Genomic DNA, 12,855 nt, shown 5'->3' on the forward strand with positions numbered 1-12,855 from the left:
CTCACTGGAGAAAGGGCTGTGGCACGGATGGATGCTGTGCACGGGCAGAGCTCCTGCACATGGCAATGAACTGCAGGTCAGCTCCCTCAGATTTGTCCGATGGGGAGTAAGGCTGAAAATATTTCTAAACTCATTTTCTTTTTCCTCTGGAGGGAGATAAGAGTAAACATGAATCATTCTTCAAAAAGTTTGAGAAGCAGTGTTGTTCCAAGAAGAAATATGTAATTTTTCTTTTTACAGTAACAAGTTCTCAGGAAACTTCAGGAGGTTTTTACAAAGGCTTGTAACCACTTTGAAGCTGGAGACTTTTTATATACGTATAGCACTTGCGTAACAAGGTCTTAACTGTGAATGGGATGCCTGGGTGCAGTTGCAATAAAGTGATTAATAGTATCATTCATGGTATCATACCTCATTCATAGGTTTCCTGTAAGTAAAGAGGAATACATTGGCAGGAATACAGTGGTTGTGACTTTAAACACGATACTCTTGGGGGGAAAGTTACAGCAAACACGTGCACTGAAGGGCAATGCAACTGGTAAAGCTACGGAAAGGGCTCTAGAAAATAATTTTTAGATCAAAAAGCAGGAAAAGAAAAAAAAAGCACACAAAGAGGTAGTTCTAGACAGGTCTGTGGCACAGAGAAAGCAAAGTGGGTATTGCCACACAGCTTGTGAAACCAAGGACAGAAAATAAGGAGATGTGTCTGTCAAAGGGGTGGGTCAGGGGTGATCACTGTTTATTCAGAAACAAACACTGACAAGTAGAGTTTGTTTGTTTGAGGTTTTTATAGTCTGGAGACAGCAAGGCCTGATTTTGTCACCAAAATGTTTGTCACTTGCTGCTTGTGGCACATATGGTTGAGAAGGGCACGCAGGATGCAAAAGGGAATGCGGAACAGTCATCAAAGGAGAAGTAAATGTCCTGGCCGTGAGCTGCAGCAGCTCAGGATCCATTTGGAGCCTCAACAGAAGTGACAAATAATGGGTCAATATTTGCTATAAAGGTTTTTTCATTTGAAAGCAAATAGTGGGTCAATATTTCTGCTTATTTCATTTGAGGAATAATTTGTTAAACAGCTACCAAGTGATTGAAGCATCGGGAAAGGCGTGGGGTGATAAAATATGACCCAGTGTTTCACTGTACCAGGATCCCCGTGATCAGCTAAAACAAGACATTTAACTCGATCCGAGAAAACACCAGCCCTCGGGAGCAGGCAGGGTGACCAACACAGCGGTCGCTTGGGCCGCCTCCCTGCCCAGGCTCAAACGCTCCCCGGCCGGCGCTGCTCCTATTTTTAAATCTCTGTGCTATGAAAAGCCCCATTTCACAGCACCTGAATTGGTGCCTCACAGGCAGGGACTCGGGAGCACGTTTATCACGCAGCTGTCATCGCTTTTGAGGAAACAGGCCCAGGGCACTTCGGATGTTGTCCTAAAGCCACCCGAGGAGACAGGCGCAGCGCGGCCTTTTGCACCAGGGCAGCTTCTGCTGTGTGGCACAGGCGATGCTGCACGGAGCAAGCTGACCCGCCAGAGCTGGACCCAGGGCCACTTTTGCCCGGGGAGGAATGATACACTGAATTTTCAGTTACTGAATTTCAGACCGTCTTGCTTACATTGTTTCACAGGGAGGTGTTTACCCTCTTGAAAAGGTAAAATGTTCCCTTTACTTGCAACAGGAAAGCCCAGGAGTGAGTATTGTCGCGGGAGATAATGTTACAGCCCTAGCAACGTGACACTTTAAAACTTCATCAGCCTCCAAGAATTTCAGAAATAGCGATGAATGAAGGTAGCAAGTGTTAAGAGCAGGCAGTGCTTGCAAGAAGTGCCCTTACCAGCAGCGTTTTCAAGAGCTGTTTTCTGTTTCCAGTTATCACTAGAGCAGCACAGCTCAGACCGCTTTTAAATAATTATACTCAACAGTTAAAAAACCCTCCTGTGCTAAAATAAATTTTAGCTAAGGTGGTTTTATGCTTTGCAGCCTCATATGACACTCCATCTTTCTCGTGTGACTGTTGTAACAAGTCAAATTCATGTATTTTGATACCGTGCACGTGATAAAGACACTTGGATCACTTAAGGCTGTACAAAACTGCAGTGCTCGCATGTCATTTATCTTAAAATCCCATTGTAGCGCTCGTGAAACGTAATTTCTTCATTGAATGGGAATTTATACTGACAGAGGTGTTATAAAACATGGAAAATACTGCAGGGAGGGGGCCCAACATTTTCTTTATCTCCTCGAGTGTTCACTAACGGGGATTTATTTTTCAGCTTGGCGTTGGTTCATTGCAGGTTTCAGACCCCTGGTGCAATTACAGGGACCTGTTTCCAGCCTTCTTTAGCAAAATTCACATTACTTGCAACAGGTGGGAAATGTGTGCTGCGGCCTCGAGGCAGCAAACTGGTTCACAGGCTGCAGTCTTCCATATTGGTTCCTAAAGCTGCTTGTAGGAATTCGCCCAGCCTAAAGGAACTCCTGGGATCCCAGCCTCTGCCTTCCAGTTTCAAAATGCATGGGTAAGAAAAACCAATTTATATTCATAACCTTGAGTAAATAAAGTGTCACTTTAACTACACATTTTATTGTAATTAAGTGCTTCCCAGTAATAACCAACCCACACTATGGAGCTGTTTCTTAATATAACGGTTTAGGCAAGTTCTAGGCTGCGAGCAGAATTAGGAAGAATTTAAAAGCCCAGACCAGCTGATTAGCAGGGCGATGTCGCTCAGTTCTCAGCACGCACAGAAAAGGTGGTTTTGCTGAGGAGCTTTATTCCTTATTTTCAGGAAATGCCATTGCTGTGTGGTCAGCATAATCAAATCTCACCTGTGGAATTTCCCAGTAAGTTTTATACCCAGTATTAGCTTGACTCTGCTCCCACTGGCTTTTCCTAACTCTAAAGGGAAGAGACCTGAGGCAGATTTAGGCCTTCCCCAGCTTTCTAATGAGCTGCTGCTGTCACCTCTCCATAATGCAGCTACTATTAACTTTGCTGGAATTTCTATATTTGAAGCAGCTCTAAATTAGAGCCTGGACTTCCAGACATGGATGCAGATAGTCTCTGCTGCTGTCTGTATGAGCCCTTGGGTTTCATGCTAAAAAAGCCCACCCATGTTGACAAATTTGCCCTTTACAGTCTGGCTTCAGCGCGGCCGGTAAAAATAGCGAGTGATGCAGCAGACAGAATGGGCCCTAAACTATATTTTTTGATAGCTTTTCTTAGCTCCAGACTAAAGAGCAAGGCATCAGATGTTGACAGATTAGCGGGGAATACACCGAGCAAAGGGATCTGCTACTGAAATGCCCACAGTCCAGCGGTTTTGCTGTCCTCCAGAATTTGAACTTCTCCCTTGGTTTGCAGTTGTATTTTGATTAAAGCATAAATACCAGCAACTGGCACATGTTGGCTGACATCAGGGCTACGTGCCAAAGCTTTCTTCAGGTTGGAGCTTTAGTGACACTTTACTCATCCATGGATTTTGTGAGGACTTCTGGGGCATAGCTTATTATTTTTACTGCTGTAACCAGCAGTCATTCTATAATTATTTCCCTTTAAATCCAGGAGAACTCGTCTGGCCTTTTGTGGGGGGGAACTTAACTGCAAGAAGTCTCTGGAGGACGGTTGATGCTGGGTGGTGGTTGTACCATGGGCATGTTACCCGCTCCTAAAAAGGAGAATCCAGGCTCTAATCCATACCCCCAAGTCATGCCAGCTTGCTGGGTACCAAAGCACACCCACACTTCAGTTGGAGACTCCCGTGTTCAGACGAGGAGGATTAGGGACATCATATGACTAATTCTGCAATGACGGTATATGCTTAATTGGTAAAGGACTGTGTTTTCTGTCCTTTTTAAACCCAGGTCATAATGTCAAAAGTCTGGCTGACGTTTGAGTCTCCTTTCAGGTATTTTCTTCATTGAGATTCACTGTACTTAAAGTTGCTGTAGTTGCCAGCTTTGTCTTATGCCCTGGAGCGCTACTATATGCCTTTTAGTCATGAGAAACCAGCATTCAAATTCCCCTGAAACACCAGGCTGTGCTGCTTTTGCGGCATGCAGAGGGCCTTCCCTCAACCACAGGTACAAAAGCTCTGATTGTTGCAAAAGCCAGTGACCAGGAGTCAGGGAAAGCACAGAATATATACATATATACATATATATATGTAAAAGCAGACTACGGTCCCAAACTTTGGAAGTGTCCTGCTTTTATGCTCTTTACCTCAGATTCCCTGTAAAATATAAATACAGCATTGTTGATGCTTAGCTCATAAAAAAATAAATACTCTCTAACTTCCAGTTGAAGTCAATGCATCTTAAATTCAGTGGAAGGAAGATGTTCCTACCAGCTGATTGTACTTAACTATTCAAAGAGTTTACCAAGGGCCACGGCAGCAAAGATTGCCTGGTTGCCTGTCAGCAAAATGTGTTCCTGAATTGGTGTAGCAACAGTGGAATCGCTTCTTGGTGACAACTGTGGACTGACAGCCTCCAGTAATGGCAATCTATTTATCTCTTGCACTGTGCCCATAAAGCATTCTGTCCTCCTCCCATTAAAAGCTGAAGGTAAATAAATACAAGTCCCATCATGAGACCATTTTGCTTGCATTCAGGTTATCTACAAAGCCTCTGCCTGAGGTGGACAAGCAGAAGGGCAAAATAAAATCTTTCAGTCCTTGGCATGAGGCCAGCCAAGGTGTGACACTGTGAGCCTGGGGCTCAGGAGATGCAGAGCTGCCCTGGTCATTCTGCTTTGCTGTGCACAACAGCCAGTGCTGCTGACACTGTCTGGGGGAAGGGCAAGGTGTTAAACTTGCTCTGAGCTTGGAGTGTTTTTGGACCAGGTCAGGCCAGCCTTAAGTGCTGCACACCTTTGGGTGGCTGCCAGCAGATCCTGTGGGGTTTTGTAACACCTGAAAAAGAGCCTGGGAATACAACAGCTCTTGAGTTTGCAGAGTGAGAAGAGCCCTTAGACGGTTTCCCAACCTTGTCTACTTAAGTTACCATCCCGTGTAAAAGAAGATAGTAATTATTTACTCACATTGTCTTCAGCTGTTGATGTTTTACCTGGAAATGCAATGCAGGTCTTTTAAAGCACATATGGTGGCTACAGCAGCCTAGAGCCAAAGCCTGTCATCTCTCCAGCTCCCTCGCCTTCCTCTCTCCCCAGGTGTTTAGTTGGCAGAAGGACATCTTTCAAATTCCAGTATTTTATTAAAAAAAAATAGACTCAGAGGTTTTAAACTGGTTGCAATTAAGCTTTAACAACAGGAAGGTTCTTAGGGAGGTGCTGTGTGCCTTTGAAATGGCTTTTTGGAAAAAAAGCATCTGTATCCCTCCTGCAGCCAGCTGGACTGCACTGCAGGGTTAACTTTCACTGTTACCTGTGGCCTTGTGCCTCCTGACACACTCAAGGCACGTATGGACGGACCAATAAAATATGTCCTGGAGTGTTTGGTGTATTTTTAGAGTTTGTCCCAGATTATTGGCCTTTGTCCCAGATTTCAGTGGTTAGGGTATAAGAATGCCCGGTGGGGCCGAGTGCTTCCTTCATTGCTCTCAGGAAGGCTTTAATCAGGAAAAATACCCTCTCAGAGAAGGCAAATAATTAAGTTTTTGTGGCAAATACTCTACTGCCATTAGCAGGAGATGATAAACACTCAAGACCACAGTTTAAATAGAGCAAGGCAGATGCACTAAGCTTTAAAGTGAAACATTATTGTGTTACGTGGTATTGAGTAATGAATTGGACATTGCTAACAAGGTAGTTTTCCTTTTGTCTTATTGGGACCAGAGTTTGTTTTTACACCATAAAGTGTCTGCCTTTGCTGCTCATCATGGGGAAAAGATGATGTAAACCAACTGGAGGAGGCTCATCCCACATGCTGGCAGCTGGCAGTGTGCAAGTGGGGAGCTAATGTTGGAAGGCATCTTCAGGTGTCATCCCATCCATTCTCCTCCCTTTGGCAGTGTTTAATTGACCTATGGCATTCCTGATAAATGCTCATCCTACCTCTTCCTGCAGGGCTCCGGAGTTTTATTTTCTTCCATCTTGGTCTTGCCTCCTTACCTTCCTACCAACTGCTTCTTGCCCATCTGCCCTAATGCACTTTCTCAGACTATTTCTTCAGCCTCATGGCATAGGACATAGCACATGCCATAACAAATACTAAGTATAAAAACTATTCTGTTAAGAATTCAGTCACTGGCCCATCAGTTTTGTAGGGAGATGGGAGTGACACAGCACCAGTACAGATGCAGATAAAGTTCTGCTGCACTCAGTCGTATCTGTGAGAACCTGCTTTCCTTCCCAGAGCTCCCCAGTATTCAACCCTTGGACATTTTGGCATATTAGCAGTGATAAATGTATTCACAAGTGAGAGCAGACAGCCCTGCGGGTTGTGATGCCAGGGTATTGTGGGTTCTTGGCATCAGCAGTGCCTGTCTGTGGATTTCAGGCGAATGAAACAGAAATATTTTTATAGTCAGCCTCAACTTTTTATATATTTGTAGGTGTCTTGGTGTCCCCTAAATAGGGATTAGATCCTTTGGCAGGAAGACTGCACTTTATGTCTTGACTTTCCTGTTTCCATATCCACCCAACCCTCTCTTGCTCCTGAAGGCCACTGATCTTGTCCTTTATTTTTGCCAGGAAATGCCACTCGTTTATGTTGAGAAGCAGGTTCTATCAGCAGGGAAATTATCAATAATCCAGCAAGCAACCAATCTGTTTCTGATTTCATGTGACCTATCCCTGCTGTGGGATGATGCACCCACAATAATTATTATTGTTAATTATTCACCTGCAATAGTTTAAATGCTTGCAAGTGACCATCAGATGTGAAAAGAATTCAATACTAATGGAGGGAGAAGAAAGATTTTTAAAAAATGAGGGTGGCATGAGACAAGGATGAGAAGGGTGAAGGATATATGGCAGAGGTACTGGTTGGGGGTATTCTGGTGGCCTGGGTTCCAGCTCAAGCTTTTGCAGGATCTCTGATAGGCTTTGCTTTACTTATCTCTTAAGTCCAGATCAGAATAGGAACAACGGACTTTATCCACAGAAGTAATTAAAATGTTGCACTCCCTGGCAGCAGAGTTAAAATCAATTTCCCTAATACAAGATGAAGAGCAATTGGCCAGGCTGCTGCCATGTGGAAAAAGATCTGGGACTGCAGTGCTTGGGAATACAGCAGAAAACCAGTGCTGCAAAAATCCAGCAGTTCTCCTGGGATGTCTGTTCCAAGGGGCACACTGGCATGGGTCAGTCTTTCCATTCAACTTGGCAATGGCAGGGTCTTGGCTCAAGAACAATTTACACACCTCAGGAAACATATGGCCCAGCTGGGGAAAGCCCAAAGAGGTGCAAAAAAAGTGACTGGAAGTGTAGGAAACCTGCCTTTGAGGTAGAGCTGAGAGAGGGAAGTGTGTGGTCTGAACAGGGGACTGAACTGAGACAAAACAAGTGGTCAAATACATGCAAGACTGATGCAAAGAGTGAGACAACGTGTCCTTTTATCTTCTGCAGGTAGGGTGAGTAATGGGCTTTAGCTCCAGCAGGAACAATACAGGTAAAAGATCAGGAAAAATTTGCCGGTGCTATGGCTGTTGTGGAATTGGCCCAGCAGGAAATTGTTTAGCCAAAGCTCTTGCAGGAGTGGTTGAGGTATTGTTGATTGTACTGAGAGCCTCTTAGAGGGATTTATCCAACTATTTTTTTTTTCTTATTTTCTCCACTTGCCACTGAATCACTGGAATTCAGCACTTCAGCATTTGGGGAGACCTGCCACAATAGCAGTCCCCTGTTTGTAATCAAGAGGATTGCAAAGCAATCACATGCATGTTTAGCTGATGTGCGGCTCCCAGGATGGATGGTGCACAGAAACAAGCTAGGAAATACGTGTGCCATTACTGTGGAGGCTGGTTATTCCAGAGCATTGAAAATCCAGCTTTTCTTTGACAAGGAGATGCTGCACGTGAGAAATACCGCAGGTTATATTTAGTGTTACAGAGGCATGAAGGAAATCTCATTAGAACCCACTGACAATGATCTGTTAAAAAGGGAACAGGGGCAATTTGTGAGCGCTCGGAAAAACAGTGCATCTCTGTTCTGCCCTGTCCTCGCTGTCTGCTGCTACTCTAGGACACAGATTTCTTGAGAGAAGGATCTGTGCCTGCTTGCTCAGTTAGCTCTGATACATCATATTTTATTTGCTGGGAGACTTGAACAGTGAGCAGCAAACGCTCCCGGTCCTATTTTAAACACATGGAAACTGCAGTACAGAGAAATAAAATCACTTACTCAGAGCCACAGAGCAATTTTGTGGCAGGGCTTGGATCAAGATCCAGCTCCCCTGCTTCCAAACCCGTGTGCCATCCTTTCTCTTCATTGACCCTTAATTTTAATCACCTACCAAGAAATTCTGTTGGCCTCTTCCAGGTGACTTCCATGGGAGTAATGCCAGGTATCAAATGAAGTCACTGGGAATATCGATGCAGAAGAAGCCAATATTAGATGCAAAGAAAGAATTGATGGAAGGGAAAAAATAGATTTTACCAAAAAAAAAAAAAAAAAAAAGAAAAAAAGAAAAGAAAAGGAATAAGTTCTAGTGCCGTTTCCATAATATCATTCCCCCCTTTAATTTGTGCCTGGTCAAAATTAAAAAAAAAATAGATTGCTAATATTAATAGATGAAATGAATCTTGAATTTTATAATAGTGGAGGAAATGAAAGGAACAAAGTAATATTGTGTTGTTAACTGAGATTTTAATAATGATTCTGTCCTCAGTTGGTGCATTTATTCCACAGAAAGTAAATCATTAATGAAGAGGAGGGGAAAACAGTTTTGTGATGATGGATTTTTGAAAGAAAAGTTTAATTTTGGTTAACTTCCAGAAACTCTGAAATGTGGCTGGAGCTCTAAAACTGAAACACCAACACCTCAAAAACAGCTCGTAAAGGTGAGATTTATCCAAGTGGTTAACATTACCTGGGGAGTGATGAAGGATGTCCATGGCTGCTCTCCAAGAGAGCTGAGGTGAGTGGATGAGGTGGGTTAGAGATGCTGGTTTGATGGAGGAAGGAAGGTTTGGAGGTTTGCTGTTGGTTGGTTGCATTCTCGTAGCTATTTCTGAATGACACCCGGAGAGCAGTAGGACTTCATCCTCAGCCAGAACCAGGGGAATCCCACTGGGCTCATCCTACCTGTTCTGTGGACTTTTGCAAGACCTGCCTCCACCATGTCCTCTGCAGGGGCGTGGGTGGACTCAAACCCCTCTCAGGGCTGTAAGGATGTTTGATTTCCCAGGTGAATTAAAAACCCACCATGGCTAGTGTGTCCACCTGCCCAATACTGTCTTCAACCACCTCCAAGGAGTCCCCAAAAAAAAACAGGCTCCCTGGAGCCCATTTCACACCAACTCCCCTGGTACAAAATGTCCAGCGCAGGGAGAGTCACGGTCTCACAATGGTGGAGGAGAAAAGCATCTCTGTAGCTGAGATTTGCTGCCCAAGAAAAAGCAAATATGGAACATACATGGCTGTTTCTGCCTGCAGGAGATAGGGGAAAACACAGAATTCCCCTGATTCCTTAATGAGCACAGCACCCCAACAATGAATGTAGAAATTTGCAAATTAAACCTCATTTCTGTATTTAAATTATCGAATCAATAAAGAGATGTAAACATTAAGCAACATTATATGAGAGCCTGGAGTGTCGCCACAAAAAATTAAGACTATGTAATTAAAAGTACAATGCAATTTATTTTTATATTGTTCTTCATTCAAATCAACAAATCTTATTACTTACCCAAAAATGTAAAGCAGACTGCAAACTAATTCAAAAGATGAAGACAAAGTGGCTATTGAAAAACCTATGTTTCTTGTTCCCTTAGATCTGGCAGCAGTCATGATTTAATATTTTAACCACTGTAATAGGTTATACTGCTGAAGAAAAGTGCATTAATTACTATGGGAAACCTAAAAAAAAATCTAATTAAGAAGAATAAAATCATTCTTATTGACTGGGAAAAATAAAACTATGTAAAGGGAAATGAGGGATGAAAAAACTGACAACACACAAATACTAATAAATGTTGTCTGCTCAGGATAGGAAAAGCAATTCTGCTGTTTACTGGGGGTTTGGATTTGAAACTGGCTGGAAGTCACAGTTTGCCATGGCTAAAGCTCTTTCTCACACACTGGAAGCACCTTCTAATTAGCTGCAGCTCGGGGAGTTGAGTTTGCTTCAAATTCAGCCCAACATGTCCGTGCAGAGCCAGCCCCACTGGCTGTGTCTGCAACAGCAGACTAGAGCATGAGGCTGAACTGTGTTTCAGGGTGTAGGATGGGGTAAGGAAATGGTTATCGTGACAGTTGCTGTCCTTCCTATGAAGTCAGAGAGGACACGTGTGAGAAAGCAGCCCTGTGTCCCAAACCATGCCTGGGGACAACACAGGAAAGAATCACCACGGGCAGACACCAATCTGTCTTTCAACCAGCCACAGCCCTTTAAAGTAATGTAAAAGGAACCTTTCTGTGTGAAATAGCCACCACCTCGTTTGCTCAGCCCCAAGGAAAGCCATTTTTTGACTTTACCCCCAAGTAGCCACTGCAAGGGAGCACCTGCCCCCCCTTTATGTGCCTTTACAGGGTCCCCAGGGATGCAGGGCTGCTTTGGGAACAGGTGCATCTTGTGTCGGCCAGAAACAGCAGCCAAAAGTGTTAGGAGGTGTTTGACTGTATTTTCCAGATGTGAAAGTAGACGGGACCGTGTGGTTTTGTCATTGCCGAGATTGGACTCTGAGGCTGTGAGTTTGATCTTCCATCCCAATTTGGAATAGGAGTGTTTATTTCATGACTTTGAGCATTCTCGTTATGGCAAAAGTAGTTTTCTGCCCAAATTTATTGCCCTCGTTACTAAAGATCCCAACAATGTCATGGATGTTAAAAAGAGGGGAGAGGATTCCACAGGGTCAACATCTACAATAAGTGTTTAAACAAATACATGTGGTTTAACTACTTCAGCTGATATTAGTAGTATTAATGCCTTTTCAAGCCAGAAGTAATCCTTTGATCATTTATATTTACTTCACATATGAAATAGACTGCAGCAGTTTGGCTGGTTCTCTTGTACTGAATCCAGTAGCTTGTACATCATTAATATCTCCAAATATGAAGAATTAGTAGTATAAATTTTGCACAGCCCTTCTGGGATTACAAATCTTCCTCAAAGGCAAGAGGAATTGTCTGAGGAATGAGGACTTCTAGATCCAATGAGTGCACGCTGTGCCAGAGAGGAAGAAACTGAGTGAAATCTTTGCAACAAATGATGCTATTATGGATGTGTACTTGCACAGAAAGCCAGCGAAAGGGCACTGCAGCACCTCAGCTGTGTTTTGGTGGTATCACTGACACCGAGAGTCACACAGCTTTGTGCTCAAAGGTAAGCACTTTCTCCTTTCACACCTTCACCCACAGGAAGCAAGGTTCCAAAGCAGAAAGCATTGACAGGGGTTGTTTGAAGGAGTTTTGATTGACTGGGGGTTATTTCGCAGCACAGAAACATCCAAGCTGTAATGTCTTTTGATTAGCAAAGAATTTTTATGTTGAACCTTGCAAAACACACAAGGATTACTCAGGAAGAGTGTCACATAGACCATGTGTGATTATCTACACAAGGGTTGCAGAAACAGCCTTTAGTTATAAAACAGAAATAAGCAAAGCCTAAATTCACTCTTTGAGAGAAAGATAGAAGGGTTTTTGATGTGGTAGCATCTGAAGGCCATCGGATCAGGACTTGCCATACTGTACATGCTCTACTAATCCAGGATCCATAGGCATCAGAACTTTGTATAGTCTGGCCTGAGCTCTGCACTGCCAGACGCTCAGGGCTGATGCAATCCCAGGGCACAGTTCACACACTGCGGTGCCTCTGACTCATGTATGGGACTGGGGACTTGGGGCCCAGGGGCACACAGGGGCTCTGAGCTGTTGGTCAGGAGTGGGATGTTTTAGCTGCCTGAATTTGGGGCTGCCACTCTGCTATGGCATCCCCCAGCCCAGCTGTAACTCTGTGTGCACTGCAGGGCACGGAGCGAGTTGCACCACCAAGAGCCTGAGGTGCACAGAGAGTATCAGGGCAAGGGAAGGTCGTGGGGGTAGTGGTGGGATTAGACTCACCCCATTTCAGGTATTTACAGAGTAGAACTTCTAAATGCCAGCTGTCACACTGGGCTTTCCAGGGAGCAAGAAGAAATAAGTGGGTTCATTATTCAATTCATCTGCTCTGTTTTAACCATCTATTTTAGGAAGACGTGAATCACCGTGGGCTCTATTGACAGTATTGACTGGCTCTCCACTGACTGGTGAGGGAGCCACAGGTGACTCTCTCAAGTGTAGATTTCTGCTTTAGTTGGGTGAACCTACCGAGAGCTTCGTGCCCATACTGTAAGACTTGGATGCTCTGAGCAGCCCAGACTGTGGCATTCCAGTCAATAACTTCTATGGCAAGCACAGTATTTTTGGAGAAGCGACACCCATCAGGAGGAGTTTGCAATGTAAGTAGACAAAAGAAATAGCAGGTGGGAAACAGAGGTTCCCTGTGATCAGTAGGAAATAAAGTCTGCGCTTCCTGCTCCTGCACCACATGCCTCAAACCCTATGTCTCTTTTATAGCAGGTTTTCATGTCTTCACAGAGAGATTTGGTTCAGGTGTGAACACATCATATGGATGATTAGTTCATGATGATTGCTGTCATCTCCCTCCCTCCAAATTGAAGGGGTTCTGTTGAAGCCATATCTCACCCCCCGTGGCTATTGCTGTACCTTATCCTCAGAGCATCAGCCACTTC

The 12,855-nt window shown here is 44.0% G+C and overlaps 1 long non-coding RNA gene across 1 annotated transcript; it reads left to right on the top strand.

Moving 5' to 3' along the window:
* The first annotated feature begins 6,044 nt into the window (after window positions 1–6,044).
* Window positions 6,045–12,642, top strand: LOC114062396. The gene is made up of 2 exons (XR_003572369.1): window positions 6,045–11,447; window positions 12,313–12,642. It is a non-coding gene; the product is annotated as an uncharacterized LOC114062396 (long non-coding RNA).
* The last annotated feature ends 213 nt before the right edge of the window (window positions 12,643–12,855 follow it).

The sequence above is a fragment of the Empidonax traillii genome, unplaced genomic scaffold (genome assembly GCF_003031625.1).
Source record: "Empidonax traillii isolate 1590-97213 ecotype Southwest subspecies unplaced genomic scaffold, ASM303162v1 scaffold404:size960789, whole genome shotgun sequence".
Classification (NCBI taxonomy): Eukaryota; Metazoa; Chordata; class Aves; order Passeriformes; family Tyrannidae; genus Empidonax; species Empidonax traillii.